This window comes from Colobus angolensis, unplaced genomic scaffold (assembly GCF_000951035.1).
Source record: "Colobus angolensis palliatus isolate OR3802 unplaced genomic scaffold, Cang.pa_1.0 Scaffold411, whole genome shotgun sequence".
NCBI lineage: Eukaryota > Metazoa > Chordata > Mammalia > Primates > Cercopithecidae > Colobus > Colobus angolensis.
This window is the reverse complement of record NW_012117500.1, coordinates 2,629,320-2,653,890: the sequence shown is the minus strand read 5'-3', so window position 1 is coordinate 2,653,890 and position 24,571 is coordinate 2,629,320. Positions and strand designations below refer to the sequence as shown.

At 37.9% G+C, this 24,571-nt stretch overlaps 1 long non-coding RNA gene across 1 annotated transcript in view; it reads left to right on the top strand.

Annotated features, from left to right (window-relative positions):
• The window catches only part of LOC105521897, a 505,254-nt gene that overhangs the window by 174,983 nt on the left and 305,700 nt on the right, over positions 1–24,571 (top strand). Inside the window, exon 4 of the long non-coding RNA XR_001003355.1 lies at positions 6,648–6,726. This is a non-coding gene — a long non-coding RNA (uncharacterized LOC105521897). The remainder of the gene's footprint in view (positions 1–6,647; positions 6,727–24,571) is intronic.

Below are 24,571 nucleotides of genomic sequence, written 5' to 3'. Positions count from 1 at the left end.
TTTCATTGCTATGAAGTATGTTTCATCTGAGGTTTGATTGTCATAAATATCTTGCTGGTTAAATCCTGAGTCAAAACTACAGCTTTGGGATTTGACATGTTAAGAGAAAATTCTGAGGTGAAATTGTTCATCAGAATTTCAGTATAGTTTCTTCAAAGGAAAATGTGTAATCATTAGAAAGAACTAAATTTAGTGTTTATTCCTCTTTTTAATGACATTAGTAGAAATATCTTGGCCGTGAGTAGTAAACGGAAGCCCATGCTTGTATTTCAAATATTTCTTGACGTTTGCATAAATAACTCTTGCATTCACATTTTGTGGCATTGAATTCAGATTTTGCAACCTGGTTGCTGGAATTCCATGAGGAAATTAAGTTTTCTGAACCTATTTTTTTTGTTTATAAACTAAAGATGATATCTCATTTTGTTAGTGATGGGTTAACGGTATATATTTAAAAGACATTACATAGAGCAGGCCCCCAGTACATGTTGGATGTATTTTTATATTTGTGGGACAAATCTGAAAGCACTGTTTCACACATTTCAACATTAAGAGTGAACCATATGTGGCTAAAAACGATAGACAATAACGAGTATTTGAGAGACTATGGCTCCGCACTGAACCCACTTAACAAATCGGAAACGCTGGAGGTTCAGTGACTGTGGAATCACTGGAACCCTCATGCATTGCTGGTGGGATTACAAAATGATACAGCCACTTTGGAAAACAGTTTGGCATTTAAAAAAAGTTAAACATAGACTTACTTTATGACCCAGGATTTCTACTTCTAGGAATCTACCCAAGGAAAATGAAAATACGTCCACATAAAGGCTTGTACATAAATGTTTATGGCAGCATTATTCATAATAGCCCAACTAAATGAAACAAATGTCCACCAACTGCAGGATAAACAAATTGTGATATATCTATACAATTAATTGTTTTGCAACAAAAAGGAATGAAGTACTGATTTGTGCTACAACATAGATGATCCTTAAAAACCATCTTGCTAAGTGAAAGTATCCAGACACGAATGACAACATATAGTATGATTCCATTTATATGGAATTGTCAAAAAAGGCAAATCTACAGATACAGAAAGTAAATTAGTGTTTGGGGCTGGTGGTGGGTAACTACAAATTGGCCCCGGGTTACTTTTTGGGGATTTGTGGGGATGATACAAATGTTCTAAAATTAGTGATGATAGCTGCACAACTCTAAATTTACTGAAAACCTTTGAACTGTACATTTATACAGGTGAATTGTATGGTATGTAAACTATATCTCAATAATGCTGCTTTTAAAATAATGAACTGGCTGGGCATGGTGGCCCACGCCTGTAATCCCAGCACTTTGGGAGGCCGAGACTGGTGGATCATGAGGTCGGGGGATTGAGACCATCCTGGCTAACACAGTGAAACCTCATCCTTACTAAAAAAAATAAACAAATAAATAAAATTAGCTGGGCATGGTGGCAGGCGCCTGTAGTCCCAACTATTTGGGAAGCTGAGGCCGGAGAATGGTGTGAACCCATGAGGCAGAGCTTGCAGTGAGCCGAGATCACGCCACTGCACTCCAGCCTGGGTGACAGAGCGAAAGTCTCTCTCAAAATAATAATAATAATAATAATAAAAGAACTGTCTCTTTATAGATTTTGATTATTTCTGTGTCAATTCTCACTGTTGTAAAACAAAGACAACTAGTGAAGTACTTTTTACGGCTTTCTAAAATGTGTTGGGTTCTCTGAGCCATTGTGAATGCTTCAGCTTTTTCACTTCAGTAGGGAAGAATCTGGTTTTCAGAACAGCAAGCTTTACTCTGAAGCTAATAGCCTGCAGGCACCAGCAGAGGATACTAACATCTGAACACAGTAGAAAGTCCAATCAGTAAATGCAAATCAATAACACTGGCTGATGATTCCACATGAGTAAAAAGAGATTTATAAGATGGAGTGTCTTCACTCTAGCCATTAAACTTCTCATTCACCAGTTCTTCATTAAATGCCTGTCTTAAACAGGGCCATTGAATCTAAGATATCAGACATGTTTGAATTATGGAGATGAACTGGTTCATTGTTGGCTTTGGGCACAGGATAAAGGGAACTGAATTTAATATTCCCCCAGAAAATGATGTAAGGAGAGTTAATTGGCAGCACCTGGAAGATACCATCTTAAAGTGGACAGCTGCCAGAGATGTGGTTATGGAAGCGCAAGTACATTCAAGACACACCGATTCCCAATTATGTTACAATGCTAGAGCCCTCACTCAAGGATCAGATTGAAGAACTAAGTGTGTGTGTGTCTGTATATGTGAATAAATTCTCTGGCCTTTTTGAAAATGGGAATTGTGAGACAGGTGGTTGTAGGGTGGTGTAGTTTCATCGTAAATAGAGACTGCAGAGACTTGCATTTGACAGTTTGTTTCTTTTGTACAGAGCTTACTGTGGGGATGTAATTTGAGCATTGCCCTCAGGCAGATTGTTAGGCCTACCGGGGCAAACACGCAAACTCTCCTTAGACTTCTTTGGTTGGTAGTAAATGAGCTGAGGGGTCAATAGGAATAGAAGGCATCTGAAATTTGCTGCCCAGACAACAACTCTTGTTTCTCAATGTGTGATCCAAGAATCCTTGGTGTCAGAATCATCACATGAGTGCATGGCGTAGTGGTGCTGTTATTAAACAATTAGAAAGTTGAGTGACTATACAGTACCACATTCTATTGCTGGGGAAAGGAGTAAAGAGACCATGATTCCTGCTTTGTGGAGCTTTCCTTCTGCAATTGTTTTCCAAGTGTTGGCCCTGGACCAGTAGCATTTCCTTCACCTGGGTACTTAGTAAATTTTCAGGCTCCACACTGAACCCACCTAACAAATCGGAAACTCTGGAGGTGCAATCTAATAATACGACTTTTAATAAGCCCTCCTCTTCTTGATGCATAGTAGCATTTAAGAAGCATTCATCTAGGACAGGTTTACTCAACTTCCTCACTACTGTCTTGTGTATTGTAGGATATTTAGTAGCATTCCTGGCCTCCTATTCTCAAGGCGCCAGGTGGCTCCCCCACTCCAGCTGTACCAATAAAAAATGTCTCTGAATAGTATGAAATGTTCCCTGGGGGCAAAATCATCCCTAGATGAGAACTAGTGCCTTATGGCAAGACTGCTCAAAATGATCTGCTGACTGGCACCACTAGCACGACCTCAGTCTAATCTCTGGGACTGGGAAGGAGGAATCTGTGTTTTCAAAAGCACTTCTGATAATTCTGATGCTGCTAAGGTTTGAGAATTACTATCCTAGCAGAGACAGGCAAGAAACTGTTAGATGTATACATATAAGTAAATCACTCCAAGTGATGAGTATGCTACACGTCAGATTTGTAAGATGGAGTGTCTTCACTTTATCCATTAAATTTCACATTTCATGAAGGACTGGGAAGATAGGAAAGAAGGTCAGGGTGCTCTGTGGGAAGGCTGTAATTTTAAATAATGTGGTCATAGAAGGTCTCACTGAGAAGGTGACACTTGATTTGAGACAGAAGGAAGTGAAGTAAGTCAGATAACGGGAAGAATACTTTGGGCAGAGAGAAGGAAAAACAGCAAAGGTCCTGGGGCAAGTGTGTGTCTGGTGGGTTCAGAGGGCAGTGAGTAGGCCACAGCAACACAATAGACAGGCGTGGCAGGAAAATAGTTGGAAAACAGATGAAAAATAATGAATTAATTAACTTACCTCGTTGCAGACTTGACTTCTGTATGTACCGGCTATGTGTCTTTTAGTATATGCTGTAACTTTTTGGACCGCAGCTTTCTTTTATATACCTGTTCCCTATAGGCCTTCTCTGAGAAATAAACATGATCAAATAATACACTTTTGAGAGGGAATATGTACATATTTAAATTCTAAACTTCTAGCACTTAGCACATTACATTGATCATAAGACATAATCAAAACGTTATATGGATTGTTTAAAAAAATTTGAATGGAAAAGTCAAGACCTACCACAGCATATTCTGTCTCAGTCTTCCAGATGGCGACTGGAAATCCGCATTTGCAACAAGTTTTCCTAGGTGACTCTTGAATATATACAATATTTTGAGGATCTTCATTCTTCTCATATAAGTGTATCATGATCCCTTTTAAATTATTTGCAATGCCCTAGCAGTGGAATTTTCCAGGGATAAAAATTCATCCATGACACTCTAAGACCTTCCCCAAAATGAGCCAGGTTTTAGACCTACCATGGCATGCTTGGGGATTATAGTGAGGGTTTTGTCACTTTGTGGTGAGGCTTCCTGGACTGAATACTCAGGGGACTCCTTAGAGGAAGCCAATCAATAGTATTAAGAACTAGAAGCATGTCCTGACCCACTGCATAAAAGTGACTCTGAGGTAGATGTGGTATTATGTCCACCATAATTACCTTGAAATTAAAGTTATCCAAGGCAAAAGATTCCTTATACTGTACCTAACTATTTAAGTTTTCTTTTGCTTTGCACTCAATATCTCTCTCCTGATTCGTTGACTTATGTCGTTATGCTTTGGTAACTAAATAACCTTGAACTTCTGTAGCTTCTACCCTCCTAAATGCTTGGTGTTTGGGGCCATTTTCAGTCCTTAAAAAGAAACCATTCTTCAACATGTTACTCTCTGGTTATTTTGCTCAACCTTATTTGCCTTAGGGAACCAACAAGATTAAATCTTACCAGGTCTTGAAGCTACAACAATTTGAACTGCTAGATTTTTCTGCCTTAATTTCCCCTCTGTGAGTTCAAGAGGTCAGACATAGTCTGAGGCAATACTTAAGGAGTCTGTATCTCGAAAAAGCAATTGGATTAAGTTGCTTGAATCTGTCTCCTCTTTTCACATTGAAATGATGGGGGCGGGGGATGGAGGAGTGTCAAGATGAGCTTTAAATTGATTTATTTGGTAGAGAAAATGCGCCAAAGCTGAAAAGAAAATGCCTTCTCATTATTGAGTTGCTAGGCTACACCTGATCGTTCATGTTGTGGTCCATGACTGGAGCTGAAAGCATCCAAACAGTTTTTATTCATTTAATTCACTAATAAATTAATTATGCTCATGAGTAAGATTCATACACAAGCAATCTAAAGAAGTTAAAAAAAATCAAGCATGTTGCCATTTATACCAAACTGGACTATCATTGTTTTTAAAATTTCTCCTTACAGGCCCATGCAACATTTATACTTCACACCCCTCATTCCTCAGATGGGAGAAGTGAGAGGCCTAACAGTACTGGAGTCTGTTCCAAAGTTTTTAAGAATTTCTACCTTTCAAGATTAGGCACAACACACTCACTAAACTTTTCCCCCGCTGCTCGTTCACCCAGAAACATTTTGAATTAAAGATGTTTCTAGGGTTGTCAGATAAAATTCAGAATCCCTAGCTAAATTTGAATTTTTGATACACAACAAATATATTTTTTAGCATAATTAGGTCCCCAATACAAATATGTCTCAAATATTACATCGTATATACACATAAACTAAAGATGTATTTGCTGTTTACCTGAAATTCAAATTTAACTCAGCATCCTGTATTTTTACTTGTAAATTCTACCAACACTAGTTACTCCTCTTTAACTAATGATGTTTAGATTTCAGTGCAGTAGCTCACACCTGTAATCCCAGCACTTTAGGAGACCGAGGCGGGTGAATCATTGAGCATAGGAGTTCAGGACCAGGCTGGGAAACATAGCGAGACCCCTGTCTCTACAAAAAACAAAACAAAATGAAAAATAGCTTGGAGTGGTGGCGTGTGCTTGTGATTCCTGTTACTTGGGAGGCTGAGATGGAAGGATAGCCTGAACCCAGGAGTTTGAAGTCACAGTGAGCTGTTATGCTACTGTACTCCAGCTTGAGCAACAGAGCAGCAAATTGCTGTCTCCCCGCTCCCCGCCCCCCCGCCAAAAAGGAATATTTTGTTGTGATGGTTAAACTTTAATCGAAGAGGATCTCTAAGGCAAGTTATTTGGTTTCCCTAGCCAGAGGAAATTAAGAAAACTAAATTATATTCTTTAGAACCTAAGACTTTGCTTTCTTAAAAAATGTTAGGATTAGAAACTATTGTCATATTTCCCTAAAATTGCTGAGGTAGTAATTAGAGGTATCTCTCAGTAGACCCTAGAACTTATTTTATTATGTAAAAAGTGATGAAAGCAAGAAGTTTACATTTTTTTCTTCTTCTTCTTCTTATAAATCTTCATGGGCCTGATTTATAGCAGAACTTCTATCCAATCTACTTTTAATTTGCTATTGGGTCAAAAGTCCATGCTCGTGGGATGGGCACTATAATTAACGATTGCCACCTGTGTGCATTCTGTTGCATTTAAAGCACATGAGCCCGTCTCTGAGCCCAGTTAATAGGAAGCACTGAACCAAGATGGCTGTACCCTACGATGTGATTCCCTCCTTGTGAACGGGTACAGCTTCAGTGAAGAAATTTCAGTTTGGCTTAAGATTTAGCAAAAGAACTTGGTGGTCTCCTCATTTCAAGACAGTTAACTATGTCACATCATGGAAAGGAGGTATTGTGAAGAAGCAGGCAAAGATTTTGAATAATCTAATCTAGTTTAATTTCTTTTTCTGCATTGTGATGTTTAAGACTGCTGAATGAAGACCATTGTTTTTACAGAATCCTGAACAGCATCATAAAAAGACAGTCACCAGTCCTGCTCATCTGGAGAATTGTTCTCACAGTCTGCAGCGAGGAGGTACGTTCAGGTTTAGTCCTTTTAAGTTCCCTAATGCTCTTTGGGAGGCCAAGGTGGGTGGATCATTAGAGGTCAGGAGTTCAAGACCAGCCTGGCCAACATGGTGTAGCTCCATCCCAATTAAAAATACAAAAATTAGATGGGCATGGTGGCACTCACCTGTAGTCCCAGCTACTCTGGAGGTTGAGGCAGGAGAATCGATTGAACTGGGGAGGTAGAGGTTGCAGTGAGCTGAGATCGTGCCACTGCACTTCAGCCTGGGTGGCAGAGCAAGACTCTCTCAAAAAACAAACAATAAAAACTTCTCTAATATTCTTGTTAAAAGCTATGGTCAGTAATTCCCTTTGTAATCAGCCCTATCTGGTTTTTAGAATGCTTATTCCAGTTAATCAGTTCAACTCAAGGCACCAGCCTCTTGCCAGGAAGAGATGAGAAAAAAATAATTGAGCTGATGTCTTCCTCTGTTGCAATGTCTCTTGAAACAAAGTGGTTCTGGGAGCTTGAGAGTTTTGCTTTTGTTTGAGGTGGAGGAGACAGTTGTGACCGAGAAATTGGGAATGGATTTAGGGGGTGGAACTTCGTTTTAAAGCCATGTGATGAAATGTGAACTGAGTTTTGAGTACAACTCTCATGTAGGTGTAATAAGTAATTAAGAATTAGAATGCTTTCAGGTGCCATGTTATTGTACTCACCTGGAAGTTAGACTCTTCTAAAGCAGCTCTTTAGAAGATTTTGGTCTCAAACCTCTGTATTCTGGTAATTCTAAAGGTGGTAATCTTTCTGGTTTAGTATGTTCCCCACAAGATCCCAGACTCAACCAATATAATCAGTATGCTTTGCTTAGTCACTAAGGTTTTCCAGGGTAAAATATGCAAAGATAGTAAAATCTGAAACGTTAGGTTTATACACTTTGGGGACTTGGAAGTTTACATCATGTGCCTGCAAACGTTTTCTGTAAAGGACAAGACAGTAAATATTGTAGGCTTTTTGTGGCCATATGGTCTCTGTCACATGACTCAATTCTGCCATTGTAACAATAAAGCAGCCCTACATAAGATGCAAAGGAGTATGTTATGTTCCAATAAAACTTTCTTTGCAGACACTGAAATTTAAATTCTATATTATTCTCATATGTTGTGAAATATATTTTCCTTGCTATTTCTTTTCCAGCTCAAAGGTTGGGAATAAAAACAAAAAAAATGGGTGGAAGGACAGATTCAGTCTACAGTTTGTAGTTTGCTGACCTATCTCTAGCTCAATAAAACAAGTTCTGTGAACCTCCGCTTAGTTTGTACTCCCTGGTGCTGCAGGGATCTTGTATTATGTTGATGTTAAACTAATCATTTCCCAAAATGCACGGGGCCTATGTCAGCGGGGTTAGTGCCTCTTGGGAGTAGGTGTCATATCTTTAGCTGCCCATTGTGGATAAAGGGAGCAGTGCCAAATATTGAAGTCACCTGGCGCATCTTGGGTGTTGACTCTGATTGTTCTAGGAATAAACCTTTTGCATTTGGGACATTCTACCTTCCCAGCCAGTAACCTCCCAACCTCTCACTCTCTATCAGCCTTCTTTTAGTTCTTTAGCCAGTTAGCAGGACATGAGAGAGTTGTCAACTTGGTTGCTGCTTTTCAGCAGGTCATTTGGCAGAAGGTTTCTTTACATTCTGATTTTATTGCTTCTCTGTGATTAAAGGAGTTCCTTTCAAACACATGGCAAGAGTGGTTTGACCATAGCTATTCCTCAGTGTAGGCAAATTCTAGTATAGAAAACAAACCCATTCACTGCCCCACCCTCTTACTCTTTACATACAAATACTTAAGTTGAGGCATGATGATTGAAGAAAAAAATCCTTTACAGAAGAGAACATTGCATGCAGTCTTTAAATTTCTTCTAAATCATTGCAAGCTTTTTCTAAATAGGACATCCCCTAAGTATGTTGAAATTAAGACTATTTAAAAAGGTCAGCTGATAATGTGCTGTGTGACATTAGATACAGAGAGTTGAAGTAGTTTATCTGAGTCACTTTCTAAAAAGAGGAACTTGAACTATATGAACTCAAGGGGCTTCTTGTATGCTAATGACTTAGAAAGGTAGGTAGTGTAGTTGACATAGTGAGCTATATCAACCTTTAGAAATAACCAAATGGAGGCCAGACATGGTGGCTCACGCCTGTAATCCCAGCACTTTGGGAGGCTGAGGTGGGAGGATCCTGAGGTCAGGAGATCGAGACCATCCTGGCTAAATGGTGAAACCCCGTCTCTACTAAAAATACAAAAAAAAAAAAAAATTAGCCAGGCGTGGTGGTGGGTGCCTGTAGTCCCAGCTACTCAGGAGGCTGAGGCAGGAAAATGGCATGAACCCAGGAGGTGGAGGTTGCAGTGAGCTGAGATCACACCACTGCACTCCAGCCTGGGCGACAGAGCGAGACTTCATCTCTAAAAGAAATAAACAAATGGAAGAATGTTAATTTCTTAACGTGTGGGCTGTTTTGTTACCTCCAAATTTATATATTGAATTCCCAACATCCAGTGCCCCAGAATGTAACTGTATTTGAAAGAAGGATTTTTAAATAGATCACTAAGCTGGGCATAGTGGGTAGTGGTTCATGCCAGTAATCCCAGCACTTTAGGAGGCCAAGATGGGTAAATTGCCTGAGGTCAGGAGTTTTAGACCAGCCTGACCAAAATGGTGAAATCTCCTCCCTACCAAAAATACAAGAATTAGCCAGGCATGGTGGCAGGTGCCTGTAATCCCAGATACTCGGGAGGCTGATGCAGGAGAATTGCTTGAACCCAGGAGGTAGAGGTTGCAGTGAGCTGAGATCGTGCCACTGCACTCCAGCCTGGGTGACAGAGTGAGACTCCATCTCAAAAACAACAAAACAAAACTAAGGTTAAATGAGGTCATATGGGTGGGCCCTAATCCAGTATGACTATATCCCTATAAGAAGACACCAGTGATGTGTGAGCACACAAAAAAAGGCCACGTGAGAAGAAAACCATCTATTAACCAAAGAGAAGGGTCTCGGGAGAAATCAAACCTGTTGACATCTTGATCCTGGACTTCCAGCCTCCAGAATTGAAACTTCTGTCAAGCCACCCAATTGATTCCATTTTGTTATAGCAAACTAATATCCATGGTATCACAAGGGGTATATGCAGGAGGGACTATCCTGAACTCCTCTCTTGGAGGAGAGGTAATAGCATGAACATTGCTCTCTCCTCACTCCTGTTCCAGCCAGCCAGTAGTCAGGAGAGTTTGGTGGGGCTGGATTTGAAAGCAGAGGAGATTTGAGTGTGTGGACCTTACTGCCATCCTTTGGAGAAAATCCTATGTTCTGGATATCAACAAATGGCAGTCATTCATTAATTTATTTTTTGTCTGTGTCTTAGCAATAATTCAGAGTTCAGCTTATACAGTCATGCTCTACCTATTGATGTTTTGGCCAATGATGGACCAAATATATGCTAGTGGTCCCACAAGACAACATGGTATTTTTACTGTCCCATTTTTATGTTTAAATACACAAGTGCTTACTCTGAGTAAGTACTAGTAATTGCCTATTCAGTACAGTAGCATGCTACTCAGGTTTGTTTGCTAGGAGCAATAGACTACCATGTAGCCTAGGTTTGTATATTTTGTGAAACTCACAAAATGACAAAATCACCTATTGCTGCATTTCTCAGAATGTATCCTCATCATTAAGGGATGCATGCCTTACATTTGGCAAATATAGTTGACCACTGAGAGTTTTCACCTGTGAATTCAATCACCACAAATGGAAAACATTTCGTGGGGGCGGGCGATATCTATACTGAATGTGTATAGACTTTTCCAGTCATTATTTCCTAAATAATATAGTATAACTACTATTTACATGGCATTTGCGTTGTATTAGGTGTAAGTAATCTAGAGTTGATTTAAAGTATATGGGGAAATGTACATAGATTATATGCAAATACTATGTCATTTTATAAAGAGACTTAGCATCATGAATTTTGGTATCTTCAGGGAGCCCTGAACCAGTCCTTTATGGTACCAAAGGACAACTGTTTATTTTATACCTTCATTAATATAGAGAGGCAGTTCACAAATGTCTTAGAACACTTTCATATTTCTAGAAAAAAATCAAGGACCTCAAAGATCTATGTATATAGTTATGCCTATTGATATTTACCATATTAGAAACTAAGAGAAAATGATTAAAATAATAAACTTACTCTTGTTAACATAAATAACCTGTTATATATATATATATAAAATTTCCTGAAGCAAAAAAGTGAGTGAGAAGCATGACGATTTTCCCCCACAGTTTTGTAGGTCTTTCTAGTGTCTGGCTTTATAGATAGTTGGGTTCATGTATCTGCTTCTTCATTCAAGCTGTAGTAATATCACACATCATGTAGCCTCTGGAAAACTGCACTGTAACTGATGAAAGGATGAGCATGAAAAAGACAAGTGACATTTTAGTGTTACTAGCAAAGTAGTTTTGACTTCTTGGATGCCCTGCAGGGGCCACCAGGGCTCCCTGGACCACAGTTTAAGAACCACTGATAGAGCAGTAAACCATGGACAAGGTATGTATAATTCCTTCCATGTAAATGGATCAGTTGTCCTGCTGACCAGGCATGAGCTTCTCACTGTAACTGCACTGTCGAAGTTGCGGCCTAAAGATGGTTATCAAATGACCACCTTTTAAAATCTGTAAGCTAACATTCCAACAGTAGCACTACTACCTGTGTATAAGACACGCTGCTCTTCACAACTTGACATGGTATGGCTGGAAATACGAAAAATGAAGGAAAGAACTGTTGCTGCTGACCCACATTGCCAGCAGGTGTGGGTTTGGTTTTTCACTTTTGTTACAGATTCATACTCATAGAATTTTGACTCATCAATCAAGTTTGAGTGCTATTAAAGGCTGTAGTGATTAAAAAAGTATAAGGTAGTGAGTTATATGACTTTTCATCTTCAAACGAGGAAACGAATGTCCAAAGAGGTAGGTGAATTTTCCAAGTGAGGAATTACCTAGTGAGGAAGTACAGTAGTGCCTCCTTATTCATATTTTAGCTTTCCACGGTTCTGGTTACCCATGGTTAACTGGTCTGAAAATACAGGAAATCCTAGAAATAATTCATAGGTTTCCAATTGCCTGCCATTCTTAGTATAACAATAAAATCTCTGGCTATCCTGCTTTATCCCACCTGGGATGTGAATTTTCCTTTGTCTAGCGTATCCATACTGTATATTCTACATGTCTGGTAGTCACTTAGCAGTTATTTCAATTACAGGTTAAAAAAGAAACATAGCATATATAGGGTTTATATATCCACAGTTTCAAGTATCCACTGGGGGTCTTGGAATATATGCCCAATGTATAGGGGTGTGGGCTACTCTACTAAACCTAAAGTAGAAATAAGATATTCTCTTTATATTCTATATTATATCTGTGGTACCTGCCCTTGGGCAGCCTAGAGTTAAACTAAATAATCAACTGAATTTATAGAGTGTGGATTCCAAAGCTGGCCATTCAGTTATATAGACTCACAGAGGCTGGAGTCAGCTGAGAGAAATACTGGAGCTTTAGTGCGAATTGAGGCAAACTTTGAAGTACAGGGAGGAACTGGATGGAAACAATAATGTGAAAGAAATAATATGGGGAAAGGCACAGAGGCAGAGATGGCCAGAAAGGAGAATAGCCCCATTAACACAGAGCATGTGCTGAAGATTAAGGAAAGAGGAGGCTGATTGATGGGGTGATAGCCATACCCTGTCCAAATCAGGAGCATCCATTTTGAGATGCCTCATCTAACTGGGGCTGCAGACAAATGGCTTGTGAAAAGAGCCATACTAACAGAGCTTTACAAGGATTCCACCCAAGATTTTGGCCATTTAACTTCATGGATGAACCAACCGAACTAACCAGCCACAGATGTTTTGTTTATAACCACAGGAATTCATGTGAGCTTGGTGATGACAATTCCCTGTCTATAAAATGCTGATAGTTAAACGGTGATACTATGTGAAGCACTTGGAGTCTCTATCTTGAGAGGCAGTTCTTAAGTGTAATGGTTTAATGGTCATTTAGCATGATGGGCCTTTGGAGTGTAATATCATTTGCCTGCCAGTTAAAACGAACACTTCTCTGTGGGAAGTCAAAGATCAAGTCAGCGTAACCTGGATTAGGGGAAGGAAAGCATCAAGAAGTGAATACCAAAACAGAAAACAGAGTAAGATTTCTTGTTTGCCTGGCCTGTTCATAAATCCAATTTAATTAGAGAACACCACTAATTTTCACTGACTAGGGGAGGGGGAAATTTTCTATGAAGCAACAAGTTTGACTTTTTTTTTTTTTAAAGAAATGCTGCTTTATCTTCACTTTCCTCCTGTCATTAGCCTAACACTTTTCTAATCTTATTTGATAACCTCCGACTTCACTGATAAAATTGAGATGATGAAAATAAAGAAGCTGAACTTCTTGCCCACCCAGAAACTTCTGTATCTGTGTTTCCATTCCTCCTGCCCACGTGTGAGGATGGAGGCATGCCTCCTCCTGTTCAAGACCCGTCCCTCCGTGAGGCTCTTGGAGCCACCCTATCTCAATTCCCTAGCAATCTCAATTCTTCATTAACCCTGACTTGTGTATTTTCAATCTGTCTCTGCCCGAGAATGTGATTTTCTGCCCTAAGCTTAGAAATGTAGCCAAGTTTCACTAACTTTTGCTCCTCTATCCTTCTTTTGCTGCACTTGCAGTGAGCTTACTTGTTTCACCCATACACTGAACTGTGAGCATGCACACAGTCACTGATGTTCTGATTGCAGGCATGATGGCATTCAAGTTGTATAACACAGCAGGGACTGGAACTGTTTGTGTCCAGGTTCTGTCCTCCTCTGATGTCAGACACACCATCCATCCTTCACTGTGTTTGTCTCATCGACCTGGTTCCACGTTATTTTCCTTTGCTGTTCAATGTTGTTCCTCTGTGTTTTTTCTTCCTTTGCTGTCCAGTGTTGGTAGGCCTCTGGATACCTCCCTGGCTCTCTTCCTTGCTTAGGCTCTATGTATTGCTGGGGCAATGTTGTTTGCACATGCCATTTTAATAAGCACCTTACTTGTCTTCTGAATCTATACTTCCATTCCTGCTGTTTCCTTCGAACTCCAGAACCAGGTGTTCAACTCAGACTCACTATCTCATACCCAAACTTAGTTTGCTCTTCAACCCTGTTCCTTCTTTATTGCTAGTCTCAGGCCCAGGCATCAAACTCCACAAACTATGGCTGGTAGGCCCAAATCCAGTCTGCCAATGTTTTGTAAATGATTTTTTGGAATATGGCCACAGCTATTATTTTTCAAGTTTTTTTGTTTGTTTTTGTTTTGTGTGTGTGTGTGCTCTAAAAAAGATCATGTTGCCTGCAAAGACTAAAGTATTTACTATCAATCTTTTACAAAAAATTTTTGCCAACCCCTGTCCCAGAGCATCAAAAGCATTTGGAAGGTGTGTGAAAACACAAACTCCTAGGTATTCTTTCTAAAGTTTTTGATTCAAGGACCTGTGAATTTGCATTTGTAATAACTTTCCGGGTAATGCTAGTCAAGGAACCACACTTTGAAAAGACTCTGGGTTCACAATTATATTGTCATTTGCTTTTCTCTCCTAAATAGATATTAAATCTCTCGTCTCCATTGAATCTATTCTCTTCAATGCTGCCAAAAGATTTTTTCAGAAATACATGTCTGCCTATTACATGACAAGTTCTCAGGGTCCCTTCATTACCTATAGATAATATTCATCAAGTTGAATAAATTTTAGGCCCCAATAAAATGTTGGGGACCACAGTAGTATATGCATAAACTACAAGAGTCCCTTAATACACAAGAGGAATTTGTTCCAGGACTTCCTGTGTATACCGAAATTTATGTGCACTCAAATCTCACAATTGGCCCTGCAGACCTGCATATACAATGTTTTCCATCCAAGTTGAAAAAAATTCACATAGAAGTGGATGTTTGCAGTTTGACCCCTGTTGCTCGAGGTTCCACTGTATGTGTTATGCCAAGCATCTTCAGCATTGACTCACTGAATCCTCACAATACCCAGTGTAGAAGGAACTTCTGTTATCCCCATTTTCCAGATGAGCAAACCTAATTTCAATAACAATGTCACATAGCAGGCAGGCTGTGAAATCAGAATCTGAACCCAAGCCATCTGGTTCCAGAGACCATGCTTTACTGAGTCTCGCATAACACTCTTCCACCTCTCTGTCCCGTGGTGATTTTCTTATATTTGCTATAACTTAATACATACAAATGAAAACCTAGATATATTTTTCTATGCTACTAGTTCTTGTACAACTATAAAACCAAAGTGAATACAAACAATTTGAGTAAAATCGAAATTAACATTAAATTGATGTGACGCATCACCGCAGTCTTACTGAATATTGTCTATTGCAGCGTGAATGGGTGTTGATTTGCTACAGTGAGGTTCTTGTGGCTGTGACCTAATTGTGCAGCCTGAGGCATGTTAGCTCAGTTATTACATTTTTTTTCAAACACTTGTGAAACTTTTATTTTTATACCGTAATATGATGACATTTGGCCTGAATGTGCCACATGAATATTAAGTTAACCTCTTTCCTCCTAATTAAGCTATTTCTAGGTACTACAACTTATCCACACAATCAAAAGTCAAACATTGGTCCTGAATGCCACAGGGATTCTGGATTTTAAGGTGCTTAGCTGCGGACCCCAGTCTGAGGAATGCTGGCCCCAGGATGAAGTCTAAGTCTTAGGCTGATGTTCCAGCCCCTTCATACCTGATCCTGCCAACCTCTCATTTCATCTCTTACCACTCTCTTATGCTTTCCATTTTACCAGTCCGAATGGCTTGTAAATCCAGGAACTGTCTCATCCCTCCACGCTTTTGCACATACCATTTCTCTGAGTGACTACCTTTTCTAGTCCTCAAGCCCACACCTCAAATCCACTCTACTCTCAACTCCCCTTCATCCTTTAAAATTCTACTTTAGCATAGTCACCTCATGACCTATTTAAACTGACATATATACAGGGAAAGAAGCTAATGACCCATTGTAACACAAGGCAAGGCCCTCTGGATTGCCTTTTCTCAGGTACCCATGATTCCAGATGAATTCCAGCACGTCACACAGCATGGTTTAAGAAAGGATTCATGGAGAATGGGAAAACTGACAAAGCCAGGATCAGCAAGAGAAGGGAAGATGTGAGCTCCCAACTTCCCCTCACCTGCCAAGGGGCTTCCAGGTCACAGTCATCTGCAGGCCACGCAGTATGTGGGTTTGTCTTCAAATGCAGAGTATATTTTCCTTCTTGCTTGTCAGTTTGTAACTGCCCGATAGGTTCTTCTTGCCCACTGCCCAGATAGAGCTGATTTATCATGTCAGGAGAATTGAAATAAAGTTTTACACATGTATAGCTGGTTAAAGGGGAGACCAGGGTTTTATTATTCAAATCAGCCTCCCCAAGAATTTGGAAGCTAGGGTTTTTCAAGGATAGTTTGGGGGAAGAAAGGGGGAGTGACTAGGCAGTGGATGTTTGCTGATGATTGGCTGGGGGGTACAATCATAGGGGTGTGGGAAATGGTCCTCATTTGGTGGGGCCACAGGAGGGTCTGCAGCTCCAAGTGGAGCCATTGCTCGTCAGATATGCAAAAAACCTGAAAAGGCATCTCAAAAGGCGAATCTTAGGTTCTACAGTAGTGATGTGATCTGTGGGAGTAATTGGCGAAGTTTATATTTTGTGATCTCTGGAATTATGGATGGCAGTTGTTTATGTCTACGCCTTAGCAGAATTCATCCTAGCCTGGTGGTCTCTCATTAGCCTTACAAAGGTGGTTGAGTTTTGGGAAGGGGCTGTTTTCATTAAAAACTATAAACTAAATATCTCCCAAAGTTCGTTTGGCAAAGCCCAGGAATACAAAAGGGCAGTTTGAAGGCTAAAGTCAAGATGGGAGTTGGTTAAATGAAATCTTTCACTGCCATAATTTTCTCACTGTTAATAATTTTTGCAAAGACAGCCTCACTTTTCTAGGAAAAGCTTGAGGGAGGAACCTTCTTAGAGGAAAACAAGTCAGGCCAGCTTGGCACCAAATGGACTAGATTTTGAAGTAGTGACTGTTCATATAGTTGTCTCAAGTCCTGCTGCCTAGCAGCTGGAAACCTTAAGGCCCAGTGGAGATTACTTACCCTTCTGTAGGGGAGGGAGCCTTTGGTCTCATGGGAAGCAAACTTTGGGTGCAGGCCCCTTTCCTGGCAGAAGTAGGGAGTGTGCTCAGTGTTGAAGCAACTCAGAAGGAGACCTCAGGGTCATTTTTGCATATACTTGCTCATGCCTCTATCCTCTTCTTGTTCAGGTCCTGCCAGATTTTTAGTGGTCCATTAAGTTGAAAAATCAAATTTAGAAATTCTCTTAAGCCCACAAAAACAACAAAAGGAAATGTAGATACTTGGGAAATTTTCACTGACTGCCATTGAGTTCAAGTCAACGATAGGCAGATTTTCAAGTGGAGTGTCAAATGATTCCCCATTGAGATAAAAGTGCTCACTGAGATAACAGATGCCCATATTGAAGTGATCAGGGTTGGAGATGATTCATCCTTACTAAGGAAAATGCAATTCCATATCTCTGGATTGGGTTGCAGAGAAAATGGGGCTTGATATCTGAGTTGTAAGAACTATCTGTGAAATTACAATAATTTTCCTGGGGCTGTGTTAGCACTTACACCTCAATCTTTTTAATGTAGGTTCAATAAAACAGTATCAAATACATGTGTTACATGTGGGTGTTAGCCTGTTTTAAAATCTGTCCAGATGGTATTGTCTGGATATAGAAAATCTAGGTTTCAGAGATCAAAATATTAGTTTAATAGACAACAAAAATAGAAGACACCTCGGAAACACATCTGTACAAATGATGCCAAACTTATTTAGTATTTATTCCATTTATAAGGCTTTTAAAAAGTGAATTCTTTTCAAAATACTTTATATATTAATTCTGTTGTGGCTACTTTCCGCTTCTATTTTTGTGAAGCAAGAACTCAATACTCTTGTAAACCAAAAAAAAAAAAGTTAAGGCCCCTCAACCATCTGAATGGACTCTCCTCCTCTTGCCAAGGGCATCCCAAAGTTAACCTGAAAAATATAGTTCAGGCCATGATGGGAAGGTGGGTGGGGTTGGACATGCCTCATTATACCCTCTTCCCTTTTGGAATTACTTGGTAGAACAGACTCTTTAAGTATAATAAACATTTACAATCTATTCTCTCTGAAGCCTGATACCTGGAGGCTTTACTTGCATGATAAAACCTTGGTTTCCACAACCCCTTATCTTAACCCAGGCACTCCTAAGTCATAGACGATAACTTTGTAAGTCAATTGCTAATAGAAAATCTTTGTCTACCTATGACCTGGAAGCCCCACCCTGCCACTTCCAGATGTCCTGCCTTTCTGGGCCAAACCAATGTACACTGTCTATGTATTTGATTTATGTCTCATGTTTCCCTAAAATGTATAAAACTAAGCTGTACCCTGACCACCTTGGGCACATGTTCTCAGGATCTTCTGAGGGCCGTGTCAAAGGCCTTTGGTGACTCCTGTGTGGCTCAGAATAAATCTCTTCAAATATTTTAGAGTTTGATTATTTTCATCAACACTCTTCAAGTTATATCTCTCTCATCCAGGAAACTCAGAATAATTCTTAATAAAGTATAGTCTTATTCATTTATGTATGATGTTATTTTAAATGTCTTACACAGAATGTACAATTTAAATCAGTAATTGCAACTTAAGTCTTCATGTGTGAGATTTTTCATAATGTGTCTTAAGTTGGTCTACAAATTTGATCAACTTAGGTATTTGTGTATAATATTTCCATGTATTGGAAAAAGATTTTAAAGGAAGTACAATCAGCATATTTCTAGAGTGTAGAATGTATGGTTTTCACATGAATATAAAATTAAGACAAATCAAATTATGCTTCCTGATTTCCATGTATTGGAAAAAGATTTTAAAGGAAGTACAATCAGCATATTTCTAGAGTGTAGAATGTATGGTTTTCACATGAATATAAAATTAAGACAAATCAAATTATGCTTCCTGATTTTTTAGAAAATGCTTATTTTCTTTTGATTAATTATAACAAGCTTGATGTGGGAAATATAAAAAATAGAGTAAAACTCTAAAGGAGAAAATGAATCCCTTCACAAAACTAGTTTTTACAAAATGCACATACATATGAATTATTCCCTCCCCCAATTAGAATCATATTGTAAATGGACAGTTCTATAAATAGTTTTCTTGTCACTATTCTTTGGAATTGTGATGTTTAAATATCTACATAATACTTCATCATACAGATGTAGTGTAGCATATTCTCTTTTGTTAGACCTTAAAATATTTTTAAATGTTTTGCATTTTATAAATAAGCAGTGAACATACTTGTATTTCAGTTTATCCTGTCTCTCTTCCTAACAGAATTTTATCAACACTCTTGAATTTTGTGTTAATCATTCCCTTGTTTATCATTCTGTTATTTGTGTGCAAGCGGAAACAATAGAATATGAGTATTCCAGTTGTTTTATATGTTCATCAGCCTTTTATATTGTGAAACTTCATTTTTCTGTACTTAGTATGGAAAATCTCATTTCAGTTTTAGTTGGCATTTACTAATTAGGTTGTGTATCACTTCATGTTCAGTGAACATTTATGCTGTATTTTTCCATGAAACACCTGTGATATTTTTCTCTTGATTTCTAAAAGTTCTTTGTATATCCTAGAGACTAATCTTTGTTAATTACTTGTGTTGCAAATATCTTCTCCCAGTTTGAAGCATGTCTTCTAACTATCTTTATGGTCTTTTGATGAATGCAGTTTATCAATTTTGATGCGTTCTAATTTATTTTCCTTTATGACCGACCTCTTGAAAATAAAAGTATTACTTTCCTATGAACATCTTTAAATCTTGTCTTTCACATAATTCATTTGGAATTGATGTCTGTAACTGATGTGAAGGTAGGGATTCTATTTTTCTATAATAGGGAAATTAATTGTACCAACACTATTTTATAGTCCAAACTTAGCTCACTAATAGTGTTTCTGTCATAAGTCAAATTTCTATATGTATTTTTCTGGGCTCTTAGTTATGTTTTATTGTTTATAAATTTATATTAACACTGCTTTGTTTAATATTTCTTTATACTAAGTTTATTTCTGACAGGTTAAGCCTTCTACCTATAGAATTAAATTTTGTATCCAGAAACTTTAGAAACTATGTTAATCATTTGATTGTAGCATTTGGGGATCATTATCTGTGATTCTTGTTCTCTTTCAGTCATTTTGCCCTGCATGTATGTGTTTGACAGTACTTCTTACTGCGCTAAGAACTCGAGTACACTTAAAATATGTGTACATAATAGGTACATATATTTATAGGATGCATGCGATGTTTTTATATAGGGATACAATGTATAATAATCACATTGGGGTAATCGGGAGATCCATCACCTCAAGCGTTTGTCAACTCTTTTGTAAAGAACATTCTAATTTCCTTCTTTTAGTTATCTTAAAATATACAGTACGTTATTGTTGTCTATAGTAACCCTGTTGTGCTTTTAAATACTAGATCTTATTCTACCTAACTATATTTTTCAACCTCCACACTCCCTTTCCCACCCTCTGGGTAACCATCATTGTACTCTATCTTCATGAATTCAGTTGTTTTAATTCCATGAGTTCAGTTTTAATTGTTAGTCACTTTTTAATAGAACTTATGTTGATAACTAACCTTGTCTTCTTTCTAATTTTTAAGATAATTTTTAACCAGCAAGTTTGAAGTTTTTTTATACAGTAACCCCTTATTAGGTTAAGGAAATTCACTTCTATTCCTAATTTTCAGAGAATTTTTATTTTAGTTGTTAACGTTAATATCTTTTTAAAGAATATATATTGAGACAACGTAGTTTTAAAATCTCTTGATGGTCAAATGGTCAGTTCTTGCTGTTCATCCTATCTTAGCTATCAACCTCTGACAAAGTTCCTTAATCCTTCTTGACACACTTTTCTTTTGGCTTTTAGGGCCTTCCCTGACTACCACGTCCTGCATTTCCTCTTCTCAGTGATTGCTCCTTTTCACACACCCCTCTAGTTCTTCCCCCAAACCCTGTAAGGTTGAATGTCCCAGGGCTCAGTTCTTGGACTTTGCTCATTTGTCAACATTTACATCCTTGGCTTTTATGCTAACATCTTCTAAGTTTGTCTTGCATTCCGTGTCCTCTCCCAAACACCAGATTGGATATCCAGCTACTACTTAGTATCTCTAGTTGAATGCCTAGTACATATCTCAAATTTAACAAGTCTAAAACTAAACTCCTTATCTCTCTTCCCAGCACCCCCCAGACCTGCACCATGTATGGCTTCTCCGTTTCTGTTATTGGTGACTTTATTCCTTAAACCAATCAGAACAAAACCTTGGGATTATTCTATACTCCTTTTTCTTTATTGCCTCACTAGTAATCATTTAGGAAATCCTGTTAGCTCTTCTTTCAAAATAGATGTGGAATCTCATTCCTTCTCACCACTTCCCCTACCATCACCCTGGTCTGATCCACTGTCATTTCTTGCCTTTGAAAAGGGCCCTGCTTTGTTCCCTTACCCCTCTGCAAACTATTTTCAACAAAACCCTTTAGTGTTTCTTTTAGAGAGTAAGTTAGGTCATGACACTTAAAGTCCTGGAATGATTCCCCATTTCACTTAGACTTAAAGTCAGAATCCTTAGAGTGGCCTACAAGAAACTACAAGGAACTTCAACTTCCACCCCTTCCATCCAATATACCCCCTTCCTGATTTCCTCCACCATTACCATTATCCCCCTTGCACACTGTGGCAGCCTCACTGCCTCATTGCTATGTCTTGAGCATAGAAGGCAGACTTCTGCCTTGCTGCCTTTGTTTCAGCTCTTCCATCTGGAATGCTCTTACCTAATCCGCTTTCCTAATCTCCCCATCTCCATCAAGTCTTGACACAAATCTCACCTTCTATATTATTCCATTTTACCTTGCTATAAAGGATTAACTAAGACTGGGAAATTTGTAAAGTAAAAGATGTTTATTTTGGCTTACAGTTCTTCAGATGGTACAAGAAGCACAATGCCAGCATCTGCTTTAGGTGAGAAGCTCAGGAAGCTTCCAACCATGGTGGAAGGTGAAGGGGGAGCAGTTCTGACACATGGCTGAAAGAACCAGCAAGAGAGGGAGGAGGAGGTGCCAGTCTCCATTAAACAACCAGCTCTCGCATGAACAGATAAAGTGAGAACTCCCTCATTACCACAGCGAGGGCACCAAGCCATTCATGAGGGACCCATGACCCAAACTTCTACCACCAGGCCCCAATTCTAACATTGGGGATCACATTTCAACATGATATTTGCAGAGGACAAACATCTGAACTATAGCACCTTCTCTGTATAGACTTCTCTACCCTATGTAATATTATAAATTTCTCATGCATGCACATCCCTTACTCACCCATGCACTTTGACTCTCACTTACTGTTCTGTTTGCACACCAGTTATTTTCTAACGTCCTGTGTCAGGAATCAGCAAACTTTTTCTAAAGACCAAACAGAATTTTCAACTTTGTGGACCATACATCCTCTTTTACAGCTATTCAACTCAGCTATTCTAGTATAAAAGCAGTTATAGCACAGACAATACTTTTTTTTAAAAAGTGGGGCTATATTCCAATAAAAGTTTATGAAAACAGATGACAAACTAGATTTGGCCCATGCCCTATGTTAATTGAAACTTGTTCTACATTTGATTTATTATGCTTATCTTTTTGTAAGATTAGAATTATCTCTTATGTCAATGAAAAGCTTATAAAACCATCTAGGCCTAGAATTTTCTTTGTGAACATACTTTTTCTTCAATTTCATTAATGGTTTTAAGACTTTGTTTAACTTCATTAATGGTTGTAGGACCATTTAGGAATTTATTCTTCTTGAGTCAGTTTTATTTATATTTAAATTATTATAATTTTTTTTAAAATCTCTACACTTCTTATCAGTTGTCTTTTATCCTAAACATTAATGATTATTCCATTCTTTTTTCTTATTCTTGACAGAGATTTTACTGTGTTTTTCTTTTTTAGTCTTCTCAGGGGACCAAATGGATTGTTGGTTCTCTCTGCAGTGTTTTCTTTTTTTAATTCATCAATTCCTGTCCATATTTTTATTTAGTACCTTTTTATTATTTGGGTTTATGTTTTCTGGATAAATTGTTATTTATCAGCCTTCCTTTTTTTTCTAGAGACACATATAATTTACAGCTATAAATTTTCCCCAAACAAGTAACTGGACTTGATCCTACATATTTGGACACATGTCCAAATATTATCATTTGTTTATCTTTGTATATTTTTATATCTTTGATACCTACTTTTGACAATTTGGTAAGGGGTCTTTTTACATTTCTAAGTGTAGTTTAAAAAATTTTATTGATGCTTAACTAAATTGTGCAGTCAGCCCTCCATACCCATAGATTTTGCATCCATGGATTCAGCCAACCACTGATCAAAAATGTTCAGGGGAAAAATTAAAAATAGCAATGCAACAAAATAATAAAAATACAGTATAACAAGTATTTACATAGTATTTACATTGTGTTAGGTATTATAAGTAAGCTAGAAATGATTTGAAATATATGAGAAGATGTGTGTAGATTATATGCAAATACTACTCCATAGGAACTTGAGTATCCATAAATTTTGGTATCGGAGGGTCCTAGAACCAATACCCCATGAATATAAAGGGATGACTACTTTCATCATAGAATAGAACAATATGGTACTACTGATTCTTTGAGATTGGTTGAGACTTGCTTTATGGCCCAGCATGCAGTTCAATTTTACTATTTTCTGTATTTGTGTGAAAGGTATACTGTTTCATGCTAAGAATGTTCATTAAATCAACCCTATTAATTGTGTTCTCCATTAGTGATTATTTATATCTGCTGATTTATTGATTACTAAGATTTGTTAGAATCTTCCAGGATGATGATTTTTTTTTCACCGTATAGTTGCATTATAATGCCTTTCAGATATTTCAAATCCAGGTTAACAGGTACAGATAAGTTTACGTACAGTTTGTTTTATCTTCCTGGTGAAGTAACTCTCAACATGTTGCTGTGATTCTCTTTATTGCTAGCCATGCTTATTATCATGAAGTCTATTAATATAGCTTTATAGATCATTTTGATTAGATTTTGACTCATTTCTTTTTCTACTTCCAATTTTATTTTGCCCCTTTACATGGGTTTTTTTTTTTTTTTGAGTAAATGTCATGTAACTGGTTTTTATTTATTATGGCAGTCTTTACTTTTCCTTAATGTGGTTCATTTATGTTGATGGCAGTTACCACAATTTTAAATTGTATTTATATTTTATATTTGTCTTTATCTTTTTGTATATTTTCAGTTTTTGCCTTCTGTTTGGTTATTAAAGTTTTTTTCTCATTGCATTTTTTTACTCCACTAAAAGTTATATACTCATTTCCCTCCTTTTAGTTGTTACCTTAGAAATAGACAATTATGCCTAACACATCAAAATCTAATGCCTATTAACATCGTTACCTACTCTCAAACAATATGTAAACCTTAGAATGCATTAATGGGGGTAAATCTCTTGCAAATTTATATGCTTCTGTTATACAAGATTTTGGTGCTATCTTTTTCTAATCTCACATTTTAACATTATTCATGATTTTTAAAAAAAATCTACATACAAGTCCTTTTTTCATTTTAAACTTCTTTTTGGA